General features: G+C 47.4%; 1 protein-coding gene and 1 non-coding gene across 12 annotated transcripts in view; both read right to left on the bottom strand.

Moving 5' to 3' along the window:
- The window catches only part of dnc (phosphodiesterase dunce), a 699,755-nt gene that overhangs the window by 185,810 nt on the left and 492,649 nt on the right, over positions 1–21,296 (bottom strand). The window lies entirely within an intron of this gene.
- On the bottom strand, positions 1,103–1,174 carry TRNAS-ACU (transfer RNA serine (anticodon ACU)). The gene has a single exon. It is a non-coding gene; the product is annotated as a tRNA-Ser (tRNA).

Here is a 21,296-nt window from a genome sequence, read left to right as displayed (position 1 = left end):
CAGAAAATGTGTTGCGACGACAGAAACTTTTCTGTCTTGTGTTCCGACTCGTACGCGGCTGCGTTTTTATGCAGGCAAAACGCTAAGGCGCCCGTGTGCTGTGCGATGTCAGTGCACGTTAAAGATCCCCAGGTGATTGAAATTATTCCGGAGCCCTCCACTACGGCACCTCTCAATTCTTTTCTTATTTAGCTCTCTCCTTTATCCCTTCCCTTACGGCGCGGTTCAGGTGTCCAACTGGGACGTACGATCGTTCCAGTTCGGTCGAGACCAGTTCTGTCTCCTCCGAACGGTGCACGGTTTTAGCTGGACAGAGTATACGGTGCCCTTCTTACTTTGACGGCGCGAAGCCGTTCCCATGCGTGCGCGCCAACACGTCGGGCCGAGCTTCCTGCGTGCACCTCGTACCAGGTGGTGCCCGGCAGTCTGCACACACTGTGTCCGAAGGTGTACTACATATATACGCGGCTGGTGAAGAAGACCTTGGGAGAGGGAACTCGGGCGGGTAGCAACGGAGTCACTGAGGCCAGGATTATGCGAGGCAACCTCGCTCGGTTCAGAGAAGCGGCGAAGGAGGGGTCTATACGTGAGAGGGGAGAGATAGTGACGCAACACAGCACTGGTTAGTCGAATGGCTTTCCTGGGGACCCTCTATGGTGGCGTGAGCTGCTCCTGATAGCAGACCAGTCGGATTTCACGTTACCTGACGGTGCCAATCACTTTATTCAGAGACCGTATGCCTCTATGAATATTTAATGTGGTCGGCGCAGCTGAAACGCCGGGCTCCACACAGTTACCTCTTCTCTCTTTGGTGACGAGAAGTATTTATTTTTTTAGCCAATAGAGTGAATCTTCAATGAATAATAATAATAATAATAAGTGGTTTTTTGGGGAAAGGAAATGGCGCAGTATTTGTCTCATATATCGTTGGACACCTGAAACCGCGCCGTAAGGGAAGGGATAAAGGAGGGAGTGAAAGAAGAAATGAAGAGGTGCTATAGTGGAGGGCTCCGGAATAATTTCGACCAGCTGGGGTCTTTAACGTGCACTGACATCGCACAGCACACGGGCGCCTTACCTTTTTCCTCCATAAAAACGCAGCCGCCGCGGTCGGGTTCGAACCCGGGAACTCCGGATCAGTAGTCCGGCGCCCTAATCACTGAGCCACCGCGGCGGGCTCTTCAATGAAGAAATTCGCATTTCGTGCCGCGGCATTTGCATTGTGAACGTCAAGCGTGACATCACACATTCGAGCGCCATGATTAGGCGAGTCGCATGTGACGACACCGCAGGGGGCGTCTTTATCGATGTTTCCAGGATATTAATGCGATAGCACTAGATGCCTCGTCGGGAAAGACGATGAGATGTTCATGAAATTCTCCCATTGGCTGGAGGGAAGGGAAGTCACCAGACCGGATAATTCTCATTGACTCTAGGGAACTGACGTCACCCTGCAGACCGGAAGTGACATCTGTACGTTTCGCTGTATCTTCATCACTGCGTTCCTGTTTCCAACTCTAGAGACTTTCGGGGAAATGTCTAACCATCAGCTATATGAACGAAAGAGATGCATGGCTACGACACTCGGTGTAAAGGCATCAGCAGCATCTAATGTTATCGCAATGACTACACATAACGTAGTTGGGTGTCCCTGTGAATTTTTAAAAAAATTCTGTTACATTGTATCTTGATACATTGCTAAAAAAACGCGGCAAGAAATACAGTAGGCTGTTTTACACACATAAAACAGTTATTTCTTGAAAAAAAATTACAGACAACAGGCTTTCAGCTTGTGCGTCTCAAAATTGTTGTCACTGGTCCCTTGGTATCGCAATAATCGCATGCGGCGTGGTGAATGCTAGCTGGCGTGAGTGCTTGATGTTTACGCTATCTTTACTCTTCACACGGCTGTGTTTGAGTGAAAATAAATACATGAAATCCTTGAAAAGTAGCCTATACAACGAGACTCAGTTCACACTGATGTTTACAATGATTTAATATTGCAATATTGACTACCTACTGCGCCGAACATCGACAGAATCGGGAGTCCAAGCGCCTAATCGCGGATGCTTTTTGAACCGCACAGCGAGACTGTTTAACGTGTAACGGTGGCTATGTGAGTTAAGTGGGGAATATGTCGTTTTGCTACGCAACACTTCCGGACAAAGATGGAACTAAGGTGGAACTAAGGCATGTCAATACTTTTTCGGGTCGTGCCTTCCCGAATCGAGCTAGCGGAAGCTGACCACCACAGGTCATATTCTACGCGTGACAGAACTGAATGCTCGAAATGCCGCAATGACGCTCAATCCAAGACTGTGGAGTGAAGTCTGGTTATTTACCACATTCTTGAGGCAACGACAGACGTAGTTGGAGCAGGCTTTAAGGCGAAAGCCTTTAATGGTTCATAATCGCGGTGTCCGTCCGTCCGTGACACTCTTCAACACGATAAGAAAAAAACCTTTGTGCACGATGGGTTTCGGACAACCATCCTTCCGTTCCGCAGCTGAGCGTGCTAACGGCTACGCTACTTCCTGCCAACGCATATGCAGTTCTCCTTGTCTAGGACGCTGGAGAGTGTTTGCAGAAAGACGTCGAATCAGACGGATGCCTCCCAAATGCCCTCCAGCGTCTCCAGCAGTTAAGATTCGCAAACACTTGTGTGATTAATTAACAACTGAACTACCCATCAGTGACACAAGCCGCAACACCCCGCTAAAGGCTTTCGCATCACCGCAGTTTAGGTCAAAGTGCCCCCTGAATTTTTGCTTTTGTGCTCGAAGAGGATAAATGTACCGCTAAACGATTTCGGTTTGTGAACTGGTAATATGTGTGCCAACACAATAAGAGGTACTGCCTCCTTTTTTTGGCCGGTGTTCTACAGGGAATTCGCCATAGACAGAAACTCATGCATAGCGTGCAACGCTCAGCCGTCACTACGGTGGCATAAAGCAAAGACTGCAAAATGAATTTTTTAAAAATTCTTTTCTGTAGAGAATGATTATTTACACGGGATTCTAGCAAAAAATGCTTAGTAACCGCGGATTTAGTCAGACTCGGAAGAAAATTAGTGATGCCGAAAAGCATAAGAAAGATCATGCTTTTTTCTTGTTTTCTGCAATTCCGCGCATCTTCGTTTTTTAAATTTTGCAATAATGCCACGCGTAGCTTAAAAAGCAGAAGCTTCCCCCCCCCCCCTTCCCATCCTTTGTCTTCTCTTTACCCATAAAGGGAAACGTGTAAGCAGCCCATTGTGTTACGACATCGTTAAAACCCAACCTCATTCTCTCCCTGTTTCTATCATTTCCCTTTTTCCTCATCCTCCAAGGAGGAATAGCAGGCCAGCGCCGTGTTCCTGGGGTCCATCCCACCACCTTTCCCCATAAAAGCCTTCCCTTCTTTCCTATCACTCGCAACGCACTTTGTTTTCTAATTATCTGCGAAAACGTTCAGGAAGCCGAAAGAACATAACCAATCTCGCCTTCGTTAGTGCCTTTCTTCACAGAAGAAAAAAAAGGCCAAAAAAAAGGAACGGTTCTTGCGACAATTTTTTAATGAGCGGGGCAGTCACCGCAACACCATTTAGAAAAGGAGACGCACCGCTCTGTTGCGTTATCTTCCTGCGCTCAGGATACAAGGTTCGAGTAGGGTTACCAATTAAAAGCCCCGAAATTTAATTTGAGATCCTGACACTCTACTTTGTGGCGATAGCCATTTGTGCTCAACTAAGGTATATAATATGATCAAACGAGGAATCGCATATCCCTGCTTCGGGATATTACTTAGTATAGTTGAACTTTAAACTTGATAGCTGCGCACTGGAGGTTATTTAAAATGTAGTCATAACGCAGTCAAGAAGCTTGCTGACAGGAGTGAGGACTCCCTACCCCTTTTCGCTTGTTTGAAGCCTGTTGAATTATCCAGTGCTTCTGACAACCCAATTCCCTAAAACTCCTTTTCTACACATCGCAAAGTGAGTTCTCAATGAGTCCTCAAAGCTCCCTGCACAACGGCTCACAGCATGCACACGGCATGTCAAATCTTGTGGGAGATCTCCCTGGTTCTTTATATTGATTTTAAGCGAATTTATTGAGTTATCTTATGTTTTCTCTCATTAAGTCTCTCTCGCAAAACTTCATAGAATAAAACCTCCAGGAACTCTCACAATAACACCTCAGCTAAGCAAAGCACTATCTAGAAAGACGACCTTGTGGAGAGACCACAGAAATTAATTTTAGGTGGAATTCGTTCAGGCAGGCCACGTAAAACTGCTCGGCAAAATTCGAGGTTATTAAAGAGAAGATTTCGCTCTATAAAGCAGGAAGTAGCCGGCACATATATTGCATAAACACTTCGCAGAAATTTACAGAAAAGTGATGAAAAATGAAGAAAACACGAAAATACCGAGTTTAATTTCGAATCATATTTTTTTATTGATTTCTTGTTCACACAAGATAAAATTGATAGAAGGCTAATAGAAAACATGATAAAGGTTCCTGACTTTAATATGGATTCATTAACGCTTGGGTTAATAATTCGGTTTAAGACATTAATGCAAATAAAATAGAAATTAAACTGAACAAAGCCACTCCCCCGCATTTATAAGTACGAAAATGTACGTTAAACTTTGTTGATGAAATGTTTTTAGGTACCCCTCCCCACCTCACCACAAAGGTGGAGTACGTTTGTATTAAGGGAGTAATTACTCCCCTATTACGGTGGTCCCGGGTTCGAACCGCGGACCTGGACGAATTTTCTTAACTACAAAGTTTCTGAGAAATCTTAATAGCTTTCTTTTTGTAGACTTTCGGCTGCGCTTGGATGGATGCCAATGAGTAATTACTCCCGTACTACAAATCTACTCCACCTTGCCGTCCCGGTTAGCTCAGTCGGTAGAGCGACTGCTCCGGTGAAGCTATGGTTCCGGGTTTGAACCCCGGACCAGGACGGATTTTTCTTTAACTACGAAGTTTCTGAGAAAGCTGTATAGCTTTTTTCTTTGTAGCCGTTCGGTTGTGCTAGGGTGGATTCCAATGAGTAATTACTCCCGTATTACAAATCTACTCCACCTTGCCGTCCCGGTTAGCTCAGTTGGTAGAGCGACTGCTCCGGTGAAGCGGTGGTCGCGGGTTTGAATCCCGGACCAGGACGGATTTTTCTTTAACTACGACGTTTCTGACAAAGCTGTATAGCTTTCCTTTGTAGCCTTTCGGTTGTGCTTGGGTGGATTCCAATGAGCAATTACTCCATTAATACGTTTAACTCTACTTTGACTCCCCCTAACTCCTCAGCATTTTTTAAACTTCCTCAGAGAAGGGCATGGAGTCCTTAGATGTCTGGTACACGAGCCATCGTCCTCCGGCTGAGCATGGCTACAACTATCGTAGCGATGCGTACAACTTAATACGCAGATGCGTCCAAGAGCACGGACCAGGAAAAGAAAGAGACGACTGGCACTACGCAATACGAAAAGGTTAAACGAGTCAGATAAAAAAAAACGAAGAGAATACGAGGCCAGCCGTTGGGGGGGGGGGGGGGGGGGGGGGGGCGGGGGGGGGGGTATATGGCCATAAACCACGCGTACAGCGTGGCTCTCGGAGTATGCCTACACAAATACACGACCGCTGTTGCGTGGCAGTGGAGAAGACGTGCCGCGGCGGCTTAATTTACGGGGCACCGCGCCAAGCCGAGGTCACGGAGGAGAGAGCGAGTTTCTTTTTTATTATTTTATTTCCCTCACCCCTTCTTTTTATCATCATCTCTCTCTCGTCCTCTCTATCCCACTTTTCTTTCTGGCACCCCTCATTTCTCTTTCCAACAGGTGGCGAGTTTTTTTCTTGTTTTTTTTCTGTACTCTCGCAAGCAAGTGAGACAGCGCCACCGTCCCACTTCAGGTAGCCTTGCAACTGGCAGTTCTGATTACTCAATTTGCGGAATAAAGACAAAGCAAGAAGAAACCGCTTGTAGCAGACCACGCGCACAAACACGAGTTTATACGGTTCATCTGATGTGTACCACACGACCCTACTGAGAAATGTATATAGGTTTGAATGGGTCAGCAGTAGGATTGTGCCACGTTTGGTTCGGCTTTATTGAATTAACAACGTTCCAAACAGACAAAGGCTATGAGAAACCCCGTAGTGGAGGGCTCCGGATAATTCCGACCACCTGAGGTTCTTTAACGTGCACCGACACCGCACGGTACACGAACCTCAAGCTTCTTGCCTCCATCGAAATGCGACCGCCTCGGGAGGGTTCGAAACCGCGACTTCCGTGTACTTCGTGATGTCAGTGCACGCTGATTAACCTAAAGGGGTCGAAATTATTCGGAGCCTTCCACTAAGGCATCCCTGAAGGCCCGAGTCTCTTTGGGACTTTAATCCTATAAAGACAAACCAAGTATGCCAATATCCTCTTCGCTGACCCTTTCAAACTAACACACATTTTAGTACAACACTCAAACGCTCACCAGCACAGACCAAGAATCTTGTCACCGTAAGTACGTCCACAGTTCATCGTATATACGTACGTTCTTTCGATCTTGTGCCGTTGCCTAGCAACCCGAATTACTACCCGAGCTTACCGTAGTTACTCGGGTAACCTCGGGTACGTTCGGAGGAGCTTGGCGCCAGCTGCGGGTGAGGTTGCTCGGGAAGGACAACATGGGTCACACAATCTCTACCGATGGCTTAACAGGTGGCAAACCCTACCGGTGGCTTAACCGCTGCGCCACTGCGCTGGTAGTGAGTGATATGAGGACTCGCCGCCATCTATGATTGTTAAGTAGAGAACGACCAATTATGCACACATGGACATTAATCCACTCAAGATATCACGTCATAATCGTAAGGCGTAGTTTAAGTGTCCCCTCCAATTGAATAAGCAGCACCTGCTTTCACACGTCTACTGGGTTTAACAACGTTAAATCCCTACAAATGTTTTTTTTTTTAAATCCTGGGAGTAATACATGGGGAGGAGTAGTGACGAGTAAGAGATGCTGACCCGCAGCAGTAGCTTAGTTGTTACGGCGTCGGGCTGCTGACGTCGAGCTAGCAGGTTGCGTAAACCCCGGCCGCAGTGGTGGCATGCAAAACTTGCAAAAAAAAAAAAAAACCTGGTGCTGGAAGTCCGGTGCAAGTCAAGGAACTCGGATTGGTCGAAACAGTACAGGGTTAGTCTGGCATGTAAAACTTCACTTGCCAAGTCGTACCCCTAACCAGCGGGAAGAGAGTTTGTGTAGAAACTAGGCAGATGCACATTCGATGTGCGCGCACATGCGCTTTGTGTTTAAATGGAAATCTCTTGGAAATAGTTGAAAACATTAGGCTTAATATTCAATGTACATATACTTCGGTATGCACACAGAAATCAGGCATTAACCAAATTAGCACGCACGGTTGGTCAGGCAAGCACTACAAAAAGAAAGCAGAAAAAAATTATTGTATGCATTATCAAACAACGACGGCCCTCCTGCTGCAATCGTCTGCAAGGAAAACATGTCTTCAGGAGGCTCATTTAAAATCCTCGGAGCATAGTAAATACACGTGACTTCGTCGCATCTGATGCAAGTTTTTGGCAATAAATATTGTTGGCGAGGTCGCAGCAGGAGTGCAGGCGTGAACAAAACACTTAATTCTATCACCCACATGTATCCTAATACGACAGTTTCACTCAGTATAAGTTCAAAGTTGGGCATTTTCAGAAACGTGTACAAGATTAGAGTGATCATCCTGAAGAGATCATCCTGCACGTCATTTACTTGAAAAAAGTTGGCCAAATTAGTAGGTACAGTTTTTTACATTTATCGCCTGTGCAAAGCTTTGGCAAACAAACAGTTCATTCCACAGGCTAACCTGAACATGAACACATGCACCTATACTAAACGACATCCCGAACATAGCAACGGTAGTTTTATTCGAAATAATTAGGGTAATCTATGTCGACTTTTGTGACTCCAATGATAGTAAATAAATTTCATGAAAAGGGCACTGACGTAATAAACATCCCTGTTATAGTGTTTCATATATTGATTTGCACGATCGAGTAATCTGCTTTTTGCAATTACGGTAAGTTTTGTATTACTTGATTTCGCTTTTCTCACAAACGTGCTTGTGTGTGCTTTCGTAAATGACTAAGTTGTCTATTAGTTTTCTGCAATTTTTTATGAGTAATGTTAGACATGCACGTGAAGGCATTAAAACGTATTCACGTAAACTTCGCGTTACATTTGTGCGTGTCGTTTTTAGATGCGTCCGCCGATCCTGTCCTTGTACTGGGTGATAGGAGCGAGTCAAGTTGTCTAAAACCTTTTCTGCAATCACCCCATATTTCGCAACTTTGAAAATGAAGATGTCACCTGATTTGATTTGACTTCTTTTAAGGGCGAAGAGGACCCGTTTTATTTTTACCTTGAACACTATTTGCGTCGCATTCGTGGGCGGTTATTGGGCCTGTGGGAATGGCGCCAGCCGCACTTGGCAGAAAATAACGCAGGTTACTCATTATCTTAAGCGAGTGAGCAAGAGATAGCACATGCCTGCACTTCGAGTGGCATTGACTACGACAGAGACAGCAAAGGAAATGATAGAAAAAGCGAGCAACGGCTACACTATAAAAAGAAAAGACTAAAAAGGCAGCAAGTTGTCCTCTAGTGCACTCGCTTTTATAAGGCTACACTATAAACGGAAAGGACTAAAAAAGGGAGTAAGCTGTTTTTTAACGCACTCATATCTATTTTAACTTTAGAGTGGAGCCCTTTTAAAAAGAAGTGCCCCAAAGGAGAGCTTACACGCTTTATATCACCATATAGGCACTTCCTTTTATAAGACTGCACTCTAAACGGAAAGGACTACAAAAGGAGTAAGCTGTCCTCTATCGCACTCCTATTTATTTTAAGTTTAGAGTGTAGCCATTATAAAGGGAAGTGCGCTAGAGGAGAGCTTACTCCCTATTTATCCCCATATAGGCACTCCCTTTTATAAGACTACACCCTAAACGGAAAGGACTAAAGAGGAGGAAGCTGTCATCTAGTGCGCTCCTATTTATTTTAAGTTTAGAGTGTAGCCCTTATAAAAGGAAGTGTGCTACAGGAGAGCTTACTCCCTTTTTAGCCCCATATAAGCACTCCCTTTAATAAGACTACACCCTACAGGGACAGGAAAAAAAAGGAGTAAGCTATCCTCTACCGCACTCCTATTTATTTTGAAGTTTCGAGTGTAGCACTTAGAAAAGGAAGTGCATTAAATAATAGACTACACCCTTTTTACTCTAATATAGGCGTAGCTAAGGAGTCGCTCCCTTGCGTACACGACGGGCTACCCCTGTTAGGAGGCGGTACTCCGCGGTTCTTTGGCTACACAAGCCTCCGGAGGCAAGACTGCCTGGCCCCCCAAGAGGGGAAGGACAACGCATTGTCTTCGGCGGCGGCAGCGGTCGTGCGTTCGCGGCGAGCCGCTCTCCCCGAGGGAGCTAATTCGGGAGGCGTCAGGGTGCGGGCCTCCGGGACCTCGTGTAGACGCAGGTATGCACTTGGCTGGCGAGCCCCAGGGAGGTGCACACAATATAACGAATTGAGCGGGCCAGCACGCTGACGACGGTGGGAACAAGGCGGAGGGGAAGGGGGGGGGGGGGGGGGCTGTCGCAGGTGCTATGAAAGACGTGAATTTTTTTTATGCTCTTGTAGTGAAGTGCGGGAGACGTATACAGTTGTGCCCCGTTATTACAACCCCCGTTAATATTGCCGCGAATATTTGCAGTTTGTTCGTTTCCCAAATCTGCCGCCACACCCCCTTATCGCTTTCTTTGCGACGCAAGACGCGACTAGATTTATCTCGATCGATCGCAGCCAGGCAGAGCTGATTCTACGTTGTTCCGGAATGTTCTAGTAACTTTGCACGCATTATCTCGAAAGTTCGCTATCAGCTTTAAATTGAGCACGGCCGACAGCGGCGGGCATTCTGTTCGACGACCGCCGAGCACGCTTGTCGCTTCGCAGCCGCCGAGTGATTCAGTCCATTTTGGGTGCAAGTCAGCCCAATAAACAGTTTTCTTTTAGACGACCCTTTCGTCCGTCTCGAATTATGGAGCATTTTTCTGGGGACCAATCTATTTTCAATGCATTTACGACTCGTTAATATGGAAAATTGCTGTCCGGACAGTGGACAGGGCGACAATACACGGAGCCTATTGAGACGCATGTATTTTTGTCACGTTAATATGGACACAATAATATGGTCTCGTTAATATGGACCACATTCAGCAGTTGTCCCGCGAGTGAGTACACAGTTATTGAGACGTGAACATTCGTAGTAAGAGATATACTTCATCACACCAATGGGCACTATCGTGAGCCTCATGAACCACTAGGCGGTTCAAAGTGCTTCAAACTACACCGAATGATTTTCAAGATAATGGCGACAGAATGTTGCACCTAGAGCTAATAAGATTGCCCGATTTCCACTTCACTGTCCGCCAATATGCACGGAAGCGCCATGTAATCATAAATGCTTTTTCAAAATATTTTTTTTTGTCGTCATGATTCGTGGCTACGGACGACTCTCTTTATGGTCACTTTTGCTCTGGAACCAAAGTGTCCATATTAACGAGGCACGACTGCACATTTTATGCTCACAGAGGTAGCTACAACTGCAACATTTACGAAGAGATGCACCTAGTGGTTAAACTGACACTGAGACGCAGATTAAAAATGCCATATGTAGATTAACTGCCGTGTTATGACAGAACATTGGATACCCTGACTGAAAACGAAGCGAGAACAGTTCGAAAATTGTAATACAGGTAGGTGTCACCATCATTAGCCATTTTTGCAAGAAAATTGCGGCCTTCACCATCGTCAACAAAAAAAAATCCTCATTGCCAGTTTCAATATAAGACATGTATTACCGATGCCGTCAGTATATTTGCTTATTTGCGGATCTCTGAGGTTAGACCACACCTCGTGCCGTTCCTGACCACCGATAACGGTGTCCATAATCGTTTCGCCGTCAGCATAACGTTGAAAGTTTGATTGCGGTGGCGCAGAATATGATCAGTTTTCAACTTCAATTTCTCAGATATGAGCAACGTAAACGGAGTCACAGATAACTAAACAACCAAAATTTACCAAGAACAGAACGACATTGAAGCTGTCCTCAGTATAGTTTTAGCAAAGGGTTGCAATATTGGAGAGGAGGAGCGCCAACAGGAGCGCAGCAAAAGCTGCCGCTACATCGAACAACCACACGCAAATCGCTCTCTCAAGCCTACAGCTCCAATAACGTGGCCTGACTTGCGGAAGCACGTAATGCTGGGGGAGCTGGTAATAAATGAATCCTGTTTTTAACAGTTCGGCTACACTAAACACACAGCTTGGCCAGAAAATAAGAATGAGAACAACGCGATCCCTTGTTTATTGCCACGTTACCGGCTGTAGCCCCAAGAGATAAACAACGAATTTCACCCCAACGTCACCTTCGCCCTCACTTCAGCGTTTGTAAAGGGATACAGACGCAAGTGTCACCACATGTTCACCGTCAGCAGCAGCATGGCTACATCCGCTGTGGGAAAACACGCCTCTCCCATAGATCTCAAGTCAGCACTGCGCGGTTTCCATCGCGGCCTCGCCTCGTCACGTGACCTTCGGTCACCGCGTTCAACGTTTTGTCTCCACTTGTAATCCACTCTGTTACCCTAGAAGCGAAGTGGTTGTTCGTCCTGTTAATCGAATGCCTCGACCACGTTCATCTGCCCTTCGTGACTACCCGCGGAATAATAATAATAATAATAATAATAATAATAATAATAATAATAATAATAATAATAATAATAATAATAATTGGTTTTTGGGGAAAGGAAATGGCGCAGTATCTGTCTCATATATCTTTGGACACCTGAACCGCACCGTAAGGGAAGGAATAAAGGAGGGAGTGAAAGAAGAAAGGAATAGGTGCCGAAGTGGAGGGCTCCGGAATAATTTCGACCACCTGGGGATCTTTAACGTGCACTGACATCGCACAGCACACGGGCGCCTTAGCGTTTTTCCTCCATAAAAACGCAGCCGCCGCGGTCGGGTTCGAACCCGGGAACTCCGGATCAGTAGTCGAGCGCCCTAACCACTGAGCCACCGCAGCCAAGATGTTTCGTATCAGGCGAGGATTTTTTAAGAAAAAACGGAAAAAAATGAGGAAAGGGGAGGTTCGACTTCCCCTTTTAAGCAAGAAATCTTCTGCAGCCAAACTAGCGCTTATGGTCTGCCTTTTCTGCGACGAAAGTTCCGAAACTCCATTGTGCGAATGGGAGCACACCCCTCAGTCACACACTGCTAGAGCCCTTGTCCCGCACTAACGACAACCAATACGAAGAAACAATAGGCGCCAAATTGCGCGCACGTTTGAAACGTGTATGCCGGCGTTGATTGCAGTCACTGCTGTATACCCTTGTCAACGCGGCAAACACAATGCTTCTCACAGCTGACTCACGGGGGAGGACAGTGGAGAGAGGTCGCCCTCAGCGTATTTAACGATGGAAGTTGGAAAGGAGACAATAAGGCGCTATGCCTCTCAACCGGCTCATTGCCAAGAATTCACGAGGATTGCCGCGCACACTGAGGGGTGTTGCAGTATGAACCCTGGCCCGAGCCCACTCTGTTGCAAGCGAGTCTCTGGAAGACGCCGACGAAGGAACAAAGAAACCGTGCGCGGAGTACGACGCCATGCATGCAGCGCGTCGTCAAGGCACCGTCATTCCTTTTCCTATTCCTTCACCTCCTTTGCCCTTCTCTTTCTCTCCCTCCCATTTCGCAAGAGGCAACCCAGCACGTCACATCCCGAACTCTGCCCACGAATGACTAGTTCCTAGAAAATTTCGCTAAATGATCGAGCTCTCATTCGATTACTCGGCGACGTGTACCTGACATTTTTTTTTAACTTGCACTAGTCTCGTTCTTTGCTGCTCGTTCTTCTCCTTCACAATGCGTCCTTGCCAGCTCAGAAGCTAAAGACACTGTCGAGTTTTTGGAGTTTAGTCGATTTATAGGCGACATTGAAAACCTGAGAGTTTGGTTCCATCAGTAACTTGCAGTCTACCCCTTTTTTTGCCGTTGAACTTACGCGTGCATTCAATGATAAAAACAATTTCATCGCTCTGCTTACCTCTTCAGAGTAGTTTCGATCTCCTGACATCAGCGGATAGTGCAGAAGCACGCAGGTGTGCTAGCCAGCATCATCCATTATACCTCTCCCAGCATCCCAGCTGTTTACATCGTCACCACCAACGGGTCTCATGCAGCGAGCCCACAATCACTTCCGTTATACCCGCAGAGACTTCCACCATCCCCTGCACCGTTGCTCTTGTCACCAGTGCCGGATACACCACCACCGTTTCCACTATGTCCAGCATATTTTCGTTATCGCCATTACCCATCGTCATTTCTGTATGGTCACCATGGGCTGTAATACTGCAGGTCACCGGCTGGTTTCTTATTTAGACGACGCTCTAAAAGGGGCTCCTTCAAATCTCCCTCTCTCTGCATGGCTGAAAACGCACATCTTCGTCCGTTTGCCTCTTTATGCGCTTTTTAAACCAAGCATTATAACCAACTTGCCCCGTGTCATACTTAGCGTTCGACACTGTAAAACCTAGCCACCCTATTCGTCCAAGTTTCGTTCGCACCCTGAAATTAATTCACCGCAAGCGCTCAGTAAACAAGTCGGAAATCAGTTCAGTCGCACGAAGCGATAACTGGATTCCTCCTATACACTGAGAAAAAAAATTCGCAGGGGCGCCTATTTACTTTATATGTTGATAACACAATATCATTCATAGAAGCTGTTGATGCCTTTACCGGAAGTGACGCTACTTCCTTCCAGCGAATGTGACAATTTTACGACCGACGCGGCATTTATTTCCCGGTGAGGCTTTTAATGATATCGCATTAATAAGCTGTCAAGAAGAGCACACATACCGTGACATGCAATGCCTTGCACTCAGTTTCATACCTTACCAAGTCCCCCCCCCCCCTTTCCATAGAGGTCTGGACAAGTACAGGAGCAATACGCGGCGCGGACGTGTCACTCTTTGCGTGTGCGTAACTCGCGCAGCTTTCCCAGCGTTCGCTGCAGGCAGCGAGTGACACGAAGCATGCGCGTTCGGATGATTCGACTTTCTCGGCCCACTCCAGAGGTCCGAAGAAAAAAAACAAACCGCGGGAATCTACGACACCCTCACGACACCACACTACGATAGCAGGGCAAGGAAAAGGTCCTTCATGTCGTGTCACTCCCTCTTCTCTTCCCTTTGCTCACACCCTTGGCAGGGCTCCATTGCTCTTCTTCCAGTGCTGGGGCGCGAGCGTGTAGCAATAACCGCAGCGAGAGATGCTTCTCGCGTGTGCGGCTCGTTACGCGCGGGTTACTGATCGTCGCCACCGAGAGCGTGTGACGTGACGGGGGCGCCCGACGAGGCGCGACAGCCGTCGGCGAGGAGCACGTAATTGCTCCCAGGAGATCGTGCTACACTGGGGATGAGAGGCGCACGAGGGTGCGGCCGTAAGTGGAACTGAGTGCGCGGTTTTCCGCTGTTGGCGTCACTTTTTCCGCAGCGATAAACGTGCTGTAGTCCGATACAACTCAAGTACGCAGCGAGTTTTCCTCCGTCAAAGGAACCCCTTCCAGCCAATGGCGTCGGTCCATTCTCGTGACCCCGCTAGGGTGGCAATGCAGGGAGCGGCGCCACAATGGAGAGAGGAGTCTATCCCCGACCACAGAGGGAAGGGGCAAACGTGGTATAGTTTGATACATTCCAAGAACGCAGCGGCTTTTCTCCGTCAAAGGACCCTCTTCCAGCCAATGGCGTCGGCCGATTCTCATGACCCTGCTACCCTGGCAATAATGGGAGCGGCGCCACAACGGAGAGAGGTGTCTATCCCCAACCAGAGAAGGAAGGGATTATCCCCTTTCATCTACCACTCCCTGCTTTGTACCACCAGCAGTATCATGAGAATCTGCCGACGCCATTGGCTGGAATGGGGTTCTTTGACAGGGAATATCCGCTGCGTTCTTAAGTTGTATCCGACCATAATCTTCCGAGATCTAAAGCGTCTTTATAGTGGCAGTTGCAAGAGTAGCAGGGGTATGACTGTGGTGCAAGTATTTGCAAAAGCATACACATTTGATACCTCTCAAGAACGAAGCAGTAACTACCCTCAAAAGGATACCCTCCAGCCAATGACGTCGACCGATTTTGATGACACCGCGGCTAATCGCTGGCTGACAGCCTATAACGCTAGCACGACGGAATCCTAAGCACCAACGACGGTTGGAGACACCGCTGCGGTCACCGTTACACTCTAAACACGAATACGCCTATATGAGAGTAAAAAGGGAGTTTGGCTGTCCTAAACAGCACTCCCGTTTAGGGGCAGGTTATGCTGTCCAAGTTCCGCAGCAAATTTCGAACTAAGTATACGAAATGCCTCCTCTTGGCAACACAGGTATACTCGAACTTCAAAGCACAGCAACTGGGCGAATTAGCAATGGGAGGAGGTATTAAACCCGGTACCGAAAGTCTTGAGGTTAGGTAATAGAGGAGGCGAAAACTTCGATTAAAATCTTCGTAACTGCTAGAATTTCCCATGTTTTGAGGAGGGAATTTGTTTCTGTTGCCAACAGTAAGTATTCCACAGATTTAGTGATAAAAATCTACCCCGGAGCTTGGGCAGCATATAACCTGCCCGGTAAAGGGAGTGCGCCTGAGTACAGTTTACTGCTTTTTTTTACTCCTTTCGTGTTTACAGTGTAGAGAAGGCTTAAAAAAAAGCCAGGTAAGATTTCAACGCCACGGGCGGCATTATTCGTGGCTGGCCTGTTTACACACCAAAACAGAAACAGCGAAGAAAATCCGCGAACACGCAACACAGAACTGTGAATACGAACAGCCGCGGCAATAAAATAAACTTCGTTGAAAATTACAAAGAAAAAAGATTTCTCAGAAAGGGCAACCTTCCAGGCGCGTGCCACTAACAGTCTTCAGTACTAGGTGGCGGTTTTGTTCTCCCACAAAATCACACAACGCGAACAAAAGCAAAAAAAAAAAACTCGTGTTGCGATTGACGGAACTGAATGTAATCGAAAAATGGTTTCTGTTTACAGGGGATAATTGAAAAAAACAAAAAGGATCTCATTGCACGCGTCGTGCGCTGTTTGGAAGCCTACAGGGACCTGACATCTAATGCCGGGAAATCCGCCCAAAAAACAATCCATGACACGGGTTTCTGTAGCCGCTGCTGCGGAATCGATCGAAATACGGACGTCTTTCAGCGAAAGAGGATCTGTCTTTTGCAACGAATTTGACAGAGGGCGGCCGCAAACAGACACAACCTAGACATCAACGCTTAAAACATCAAAAATGCCGCTCCCTGCATTGTCACGGCAACAGAGTCATGAGAATTGGCCGACGCCATTGGCTGGAAAGGAGTCTTTTGACGGGTAAAAACCGCTGCGTTCTTGAGTCGTATCCCACTATACAAGGCAATATTATAATGCAATGAAAATAGACTTGAAACACAATTAAAATTGGAATAGGATAGGGAGAGGATTGATATGTTCCAGTGGATTGAAATAGAAATAACCGACGGTCGAATTTCGATGGAGGCTAAATTCTAAAGGCCCGTGTACTGTGCGATGTCAGTGCACGTTAGGAAGGAAAGGAAAGGAAAGTATTTATTTCAGCACAATTGCAGTACATATAGGATTCATTTCGTGATTACATCTGCTGAGGTTCCCGAGGCAAAAGGCGTCATATGGCGCCTGACATGGCCTCGTGACCTTCACGTGCGCAGCGCGGCAGCGTACAGTGGCGGTAGATTCTAGATGGCGATAAACAGAACTGTCTGACATCAGTTTTACAGAAGATCAAACGCGACAAGTTTCGAAAAGGAAAATATAATGGACAGCCAAAAAAAAACATATATATAAGTAATACAGGCAAAGCAGTATATCTGCACGAAAAAACGGACAACCAACAATACAACTGCACATTTTCTTTGACAACACCGACAGGAAGCATAAATAAAGAGGGTTTGGTTTGCACAGGTGATAAGGGTATAGATTAGTAACAAGACTGCAAGTGAAAGCGAGACGTGGTTCCGTGTTAATTTGCGATATCAGCCAAATCGTTTTACTTGCCTTTTTTGCTTCTTTCTTACAAGTGTGCCTTTTGGACTTAGGAACTGTGAACAAGCCCAGGCGGTCGAAATTTCCGGAGCCCTTCACTACGGCGTCTCTCATAGCCTGAGTCGCTTTGGGACGTTAAACCCCCATAACCTAACCTAACCTAACCAGTGCCGGTGTGTTCCGTCGCATGATTCCGTAACGTAGCGTGAAGAAAGTCGCGCGATTCGCTTGACTGCATTCGTCATCTGACCAATGAGAATGGATAACGCCACCAGGAAGCCACGGCCTCTCGCGCGTTCGGTTTGAGATTGGCTGAGACCAGCTATAGCTTCCAAAACGCTGGAGCGCTCTAGTGAGGTAGGAAGGAGGGTATTGAGGGGAAGGGTGCGGAGGAGGAGAGAAGAGGGGTGAAAGCAAAATGCGCGGCAGGACCTTGTTTTCCTACCCTTGACTTTCACTCGGCACGGAAAGAACGGAAATAGCGAAGCTGGCTCCAGAACTAGAATGGGAGCAGCAAACAAAGGACACGCGGAAAAACAAACAGAAACAAAACAAAACACAAAACGGCCGGGACCTCAAGACATAATTCAGACATTGAAAGGTGCGCACCGAGTCATTCTCAAACCGGGGTTACCAACGTGGCCGCGGGCGCCCTTCTTTTCCGAGACAACAGCTTCCCAACGAAGAGGAGGGATCGAAGGGAGAGGAGGTGACACGGAGGAAAGGGCACCCGCCCGCCCGCATGCTAAAGGTGCTGGCGGGGAGGCGCTGGACCAAAAATAAGCCGACGGCGACGCCGGGGCGCGGTTCATCAATCCTCACACGCGCGTCGAAAGGAACGCGGGACGAGAACAAAACACGTGCACGCGGGACGTTGTAACACTGGTACGTTCTACGTGAAAAAAGAGGTGACAGTTCCGACCAGCGCGTGCAAGGTGTTATGACACAACCGGAAGGGGTCAGACAGTGACTAAAGCAAGTCACGCGCGTAACTTGTTTGCTGCCCAATGCTTCGCAGGGTGCGTCGCCAATTCGGTTGTTCTTGGTATTCAAACGTACGGAGAATGTTGGTCGCCTCGTGTGCGCTGACGCTGCGATTCCCAGAGCCCAGGGCTGTTTGATTCACCGACCATGCTCCCGAACCAAAGGGGCTTAAATAAACCCCGAGGAGCTGGTTTCCTTCGAACTCGAGTCGAGAGGCTCGCGACCTCGACGACTACACGAATAAACTGATGACTACACTCCTTCGCGATTCTCCCGCCAGGAGTCGTGGTTTCCGAGCTAGGAGCATGCGGTCAAATCGACAGGCTCGAGTTCTCGGGTTTCGCGAAATTAGCAACAAGACAAGAAACAAAACCCGTTGTTGCTGCTCCGTATTGCATGATCCTAGCGAGAACACGAGGACCCTTGGAGAGACAATAAGAAAGGAGTAGTCAGCAGTTTATTCGAGTAGTCGTTGAGAAAGTGACTCCGAATAAAACGAAGGGGTTTTTAGCGTGGGCCTCCTTCATTAGGCTAATGGCTGAGGGACATTCTACGACGTGAAGACACAAGGACAGTGAAACATTGTCATATCTTCCCCGAGGAAAGGCATTCTTCTTCAAGTTCTTTCGTTACTCGCATCAACTCAGGCGCACCCCAACTCTTTATTTTCATCATCATCATCATCATCATCATCATCATCATCATCATCATCATCATCATCCTTACTACACCCACTGGAGGGCAAAGGCCTCTCCCATGTCTCTCCAATTAACCCTATCCTTTGCCAGCTGCATCCACCCTTTGCCTGCAAACTTCCTAATCTCATCCGCCCACCTAACCTTCTGCCGCCCCCTGCTACGCTTACTTTCTCTTGGAATCCACTCCGTTACCCTTAATGACCAGCGGTTATCTTGCCTTCGCATTACATGCCCTGCCCAAGCCCATTTCTTTCTCTTGATTTCGACTAGGATGTCATTAACCCGTGTTTGTTCCCTTAACCGCTCTGTACGCTTCCGGTCTCTTAACGTTACACCTATCATTTTTCTTTCCATAGCTCGTTGCGTGGTCCTTAACTTAAGCTGAACCCTTTTCGTTAGCCTCCACGTTTCTGCCCCGTAGGTGAGTACCGGTAAGATAAAGCTGTTGTACACTTTCCTCTTGAGGGAAATTGGTAAACTGCCACTCATGATCTGCGAGAATTTGCCATAAGCGCTCCACCCCATTCTTATCCTTCTCGTTATCTCCCTCTCATGATCCGGATCAGCTGTCACTACCTGCCCTAAGTAGACGTATTCCGTCACACTTTATTTTATGCGCACCCAACAGGTCCGTCCATTTGCGGACATAAAGGCCCGTAAAGGAACATAGACGACGGACGAAGGGAGACCTCCGATCGACGTCCCAGCGTCGTCAAACACGAACGAAGACCCACAGACGAGGAGGAAGACGTGCCGGTCTTCGACAAAAGCGCCCGCAGAGCCACAATCTAGAGTAGCGCTCCGCTGCGCCGTTCGAGCGGCTGTTTATGCATTCACAACGGGCGGTGCCGCACGCGCCACCCGCATGCGGCTCGCCACGCTTGGCTGAGCTCGATTATTAGTTGTGACATGTCTTTGACGGAGAGTGCGGCCGCGGAGACGATTGCTCTGCAACGCAGGGAGGGCAAGAGTTATTTCGGCGACGCAGGACGCCGCAGCAGCACCTGTCGTGGCCGGAATCGTGTCATTAAAAGTCGACTCTATGGTCGGATACAACTCAAGAGAAAAGCGGCTTTTCCCCGTCGAAGGACCTCCTTCCAGCCAATGGTTTCGGTCGATTCTCATAATCGTGACAGTGCAGGGAGTGGCGAATGAAGGTGCACACCCTAATAAAAACGGTCTATAGACAGTCTATAGACTCCTTATAGACTCTATTGTCTTCCTATGGATGCTTATTTTTGTCTATTCATAGTTAGTAGACTGTCTATAGACAAAAATCTACTAAAAGTGTATGGCCATAAATCCATAGATTATCTATAGACTATCTATAGGATTTGTATTGCCTATAGACTGCTCTCTAGGGTTTGTCTATAGAGAGTCTATAGACTTTATAGACCAAAGCCTATGGACAGTGTAGATTGCGTAAAAATTTATTTAAGGGCATATTCCCCTCCCTCCATGGTCGGGGAGTGGATACAACTCAAGAACGAAGCGGCTTTTCCCTCTCAGAGGACCTACTTCCAGCCAATAGCGTCGGTCGATTCATGAGCTTCCTAGCTTGATTATAAAGGGAGTTGCAGATAAAAGGGGACAGCCCCCTCCCTCCATGGTCGCGGATAGTCCCCTCCCTGCACTGTTATGCATCATCACGCCGCTCCCTGCATTGTCACGCCAGCAGGCTCATGAGAAAAGGCAGACGCCATTGGCTGGAAAGGGGTCCTCAGGGGGGGGGAAGAGACGCTTCCTTCTTGAGTTGTATACGACTATAGATATTATTTGAATACACTGGAGCTGACGATCCCGTTATATTTATTATAAATCCCGCTATCCTTATTTCCACAGAGCAATTTTTGAAATACTAAACAAAAACACTTGTAAGACGGGCAAAGTCACAGAAAGCGAGGCTGAGCTCCACATCACACACATACTGTGACGTCATCGTTGCCGAGAAAACACTCGTGAACTCGCTAAACGGCTGAAGTGGAGGGACTTCACGATGAAGAAGTGTCTGCGAACGATAACCCCTTCGTGAAAACCAGACCAGTCCGTTTTTCTCAGCAAGCACAAAGCGGTTAGACTATACTGCCGAGCCATGCAAGCGATGCAGCAAACGTAGGGCTGCCCGTAGGAATCGCTCCAGCTGAGCTAGCAGAACGACGGACTTTAAGATAAATATTCACAAAACCAAACCAACATAGGATTTTGGAATACCATGAGAATCACGAGGACAGAGAGCATAAGCAGCAGTAAAATTTTCATTAAGATGCACGGATCTAGAAAAATTCCCGGGGTGGTTGCACTTCAAGCTGCTCCCCCCGTAAGAGCCCATGCGCTGACGGAAAAGCCTGGTAAGGGGAAGGCCCGGGATTCGGGGATTCTGCCCAGATCTTGTTACCAAAGGCTGATACCGTTCCACAATTAGCGACATTGTACGTACGAAAAAAAG

The sequence above is a fragment of the Amblyomma americanum genome, chromosome 11 (assembly GCF_052857255.1).
Source record: "Amblyomma americanum isolate KBUSLIRL-KWMA chromosome 11, ASM5285725v1, whole genome shotgun sequence".
NCBI classification, from domain to species: Eukaryota; Metazoa; Arthropoda; class Arachnida; order Ixodida; family Ixodidae; genus Amblyomma; species Amblyomma americanum.
This window is presented reverse-complemented; position numbering and strand designations above follow the sequence as displayed.